This window comes from Mesocricetus auratus, unplaced genomic scaffold (genome assembly GCF_017639785.1).
Source record: "Mesocricetus auratus isolate SY011 unplaced genomic scaffold, BCM_Maur_2.0 Super-Scaffold_15014, whole genome shotgun sequence".
Classification (NCBI taxonomy): domain Eukaryota; kingdom Metazoa; phylum Chordata; class Mammalia; order Rodentia; family Cricetidae; genus Mesocricetus; species Mesocricetus auratus.
This window is the reverse complement of record NW_024429186.1, coordinates 645,274-648,839: the sequence shown is the minus strand read 5'-3', so window position 1 is coordinate 648,839 and position 3,566 is coordinate 645,274. Positions and strand designations below refer to the sequence as shown.

The window sequence follows — 3,566 nt, the reverse complement described above, 5'->3', positions numbered from 1 at the left end:
TCTTGGGTACTATGCATATTTTTAGGTTCTTTCCTGTTTCCCAGACTCTCTATCAGTGGAAGTGCAGACTGGCACTATCCTGATCCATGTCTAAAATCCATATATGAGTGAGTACATACCATGTTTGTCTTTTTGTGATTGGGTTACCTCACTCAGGATGGAATTTACTGATCTGGCTAGACTGCTTACCAGAAAGCCCCAGGGATCCTCCTGTTTCTGCCTCCTTATAAGTGGGATGACAGATGTAGCATGCCTGACATTTAGCGACCTAAATAACTCAGTTAGTCATTTTTGCATGACAAACGCTTTATTGACTGAGCACCACCCTGGAGCTGGAGGATGGCTCTTAAAACTGTGACACTACTTGGCTCTACTAAGGATGCCAAGCACCAAGGACACTCATATTTTTCTGCTGAAAATGGAAAATGGCTGTGCCATTTGCAATGAAGTTTGATCATGTCTTACATAATGGTGTGTTAGATAAACCAGAGGTTGTAGAATGGGAGGGATAGCAGGTTCTTCAGAGAAACAGAACCTATGGCACATGCTTTTCTTAAGACAGTTGCTTATAATGGAGGTCTGGCAAGTCAAAAATCTGATGGGAAGAAAGATGTAGCCAAAGTCCAACGGCAGTTGTCGTCAGAAACAGGACAAGCCTTGCAGAAGGTAGTGTATTAACAATATTTGTATCTCTGTGAAGTCACACTTTTGATCTGGTCTGGCCTTTAGTTCACATTAAAGGAGAGCAATCTGCTTTACTGAAAGTCCTCAGATAGAAGCGAAATTCCCACCTAAAAGCACCCTCATAGAAGTATCCGTAATAATCTTTGGCCAGAGAGATGGGTGCTATGGTCCTGACAGGTTGTCATATGATTAACCACCACAGGAGGGCACTGATTGACAGGGGGAGGGGCTAAAACATCTTCTAAAGTGTCAGAAATGTTCTGAATCTGAGTTGGGATGGTGCTGTCCTGTGTGCAAACATTTCTCAAAACTCATTTAGTGATAAACTTCATTTCTGCACTCGGTGATAAGTTAGTGACATATACTTTTTTTTTTCAATTCAGAAGATGCTCTGGGAAGCTGTCATAAGAAAGATGGGACAGCCTACCTATCAATCATATATATGTGTGCATTTGCCTGTGCGTGCACGTATGTGTACATGTGTGTGCATACATTTGTGTGCATACGTGTTAGTATGTATGTACATATACTTGTGTCTGTGTGGTGGTGGGATTGGTAACAAGTGATGATGATTTCACCGGAATCATTTTCCTACACTTGTCTCTCCCCTGTTCTTGAGCCACCCACACCTGTACCAAACACTTGAAGTCACCTTTAGTCACCACCACCTTCAAGAACCCATTCTTTGGAAGTATGTGGGTTTCTTCTATTCTGCTCTCCTTTTCAAATTACTAATTAGACCATCATCATTCCCTTTACCAAAATAGAGAGACAGAAATGTAAGATCTGCCTTATGAAATGACTAAGAAGGTAGGAAGGAATTCAAATGGCTTCTTTATCTTTTGTTAATGGAGGAAATAGAAAGGAAGGCACATGCAGGTATTATTCTAGTCATCTAATTTGACTCAGAGTTCTACATAATTTTTCTAGATGAAATTCGTGTCACTGGAGGACAGAGCAATAGCATCTTTAAGTTTGCTAACTGGTCTTTTCACAGTTTGCCCCAAAGACAAATGTACAGCGTGGTGCTTATTTTAAAAATCGAAAGCATAGAATTTGCCTTAAAATACTAAAATGCTTAGTCTAAGAAACAGAATCTAGGAAATATCAAGTGAGAGGCAACTGGTATTTGAAGAATCAATTTGTAAATCAAACATTTTTTTTGATGGGTGCAGTGAACTTTATTGATGGTATTCAAGAAAGCAGGGTTCCCTATGCCCCTCCTTATTTTATCCTCGGGTCTGGGATGGAAACAGTGAGGGAGATGATCAGTGTGGGGTTGTTGGACAGGGACTGCTCAGCAGCCAGGGCCTCTCTCTTGCTCAAGTCCTTGCTAGGGGTGGATGGTCCAGGGTGGGCTTCTTACTCCTTGGAGGCCATGTAGGCCATGAGGTCCACCACCCTGTTGCTGTAGCCGAATTCATTGTCATACCAGGAAATGAGCTTTACGAAGTTGTCATTTAGAGCAATGCCAGCCCCAGCATCAAAGGTGGAAGAGTGGGAGTTGCTGTTGAAAGCTGCATGAGACAACCTGGTCCTCCATGTAGCCCAGGATGCCCTTCAGTAGGACCTCCTATGCCTGCTTCACCATCTTCTTGATGTCTTCATACTTGGCAGCTTTCTCCAGGCAACATGTCAGATCCACGACAGACACATTGGGGGTAGGAAGACAGAAGGCCATGTCAATGAGCTTCCCATTCAGCTCTGGGATGACCTTGCCCACAGCCTTGGCAGTGCCATTGGATGCAGGGATGATGTTCTGGGCAGCCCCACGGCCATCATGCCACAGCCTCTCGGAGGGGCCATCCACAGTCTTCTGAGTGGCAGGGATGGCATGGACTGTGGTCATGAGCCCTTCCACAATGCCAAAGTTGTCATGGATGACCTTGGCCAGGGGGGCTAAGCAGTTGGTGGTGCAGGATGCATTGCTGACAATCTTGAGGGAATTGTCATACTTGTCATGGTTCCCACCCATCACAAATATGGGGGTATCAGCAGAAGGGGCAGAGATGATGGCTCCACCCTTCAAGTGGGCCCCAGTCTTCTCCATGGTGGTGAAGATGCCAGTAGACTCCACAATATACTTGGCGCCAGCATCACCCCATTTGATGTTGGCGGGATCTCACTCCTGAAAGATGGTGTTGGGTTCCCATTGATGACAAGCTTCCCATTCTCAGCCTTGACTGTGCCTTTGACTGTGACTTGCTATGGGTAGAGTCATACTGGAACATATAGACCATGTAGTTGAGGTCAATGGAGGGGGTCATTGATGGCAATGATGTCCACTTTGCCAAAAGTGAAGGCAGCCTTGGTAACCAGGCGTCCGGCATGGCCAAACCTATTCACTCTGACCTTCACCATTGTGTCTCAGGAACAAGGCTGGCACTGCATGAAGAGATGCGGCTGTGTCTATAACAGGGAGGAGCAGAGAGCCCAGGGCAAATACAAAATGTGCAAATTAATCTAAATTTAAATGTGCAAAAATATAAATTCTAATGAAGTAGAAAGGATGATTTTATCAATTTTTTTCCAATTTTTAAAAATAGTTTTGGCCAGGTAATAGAGGGTTGTGAATCATGTCCAAATTATTCCCAAGAAGATTCTGATTATTATTTCTAACTATATAGCAAGCTATACAGTGAGCATAGATATTTAATCAGAATTAGGAAGAACATGCTCAACTTTGTCTCATTTTGTTTTCATGGGAGGAGACAGGATTTAGGCTATAATAGCTTTGCATGTTAATAGAACTAATCTATGACCAAGACTACTTCTGGCATGAATCAGACATAGGATTTCTCTGTATCCGAAGAGTCAGGGATCTATGGATGATCCATTTAGAGCTTGATGTTTGTAGTGATATATCCTGTTTTATACACAGA

At 43.4% G+C, this 3,566-nt stretch overlaps 1 pseudogene; it reads right to left on the bottom strand.

The window, feature by feature from the left end:
• Positions 1-2,033: 2,033 nt before the first annotated feature.
• LOC101841129 lies at positions 2,034-3,045 on the bottom strand (annotated as a pseudogene).
• Between the last annotated feature and the right edge of the window lie 521 nt (positions 3,046-3,566).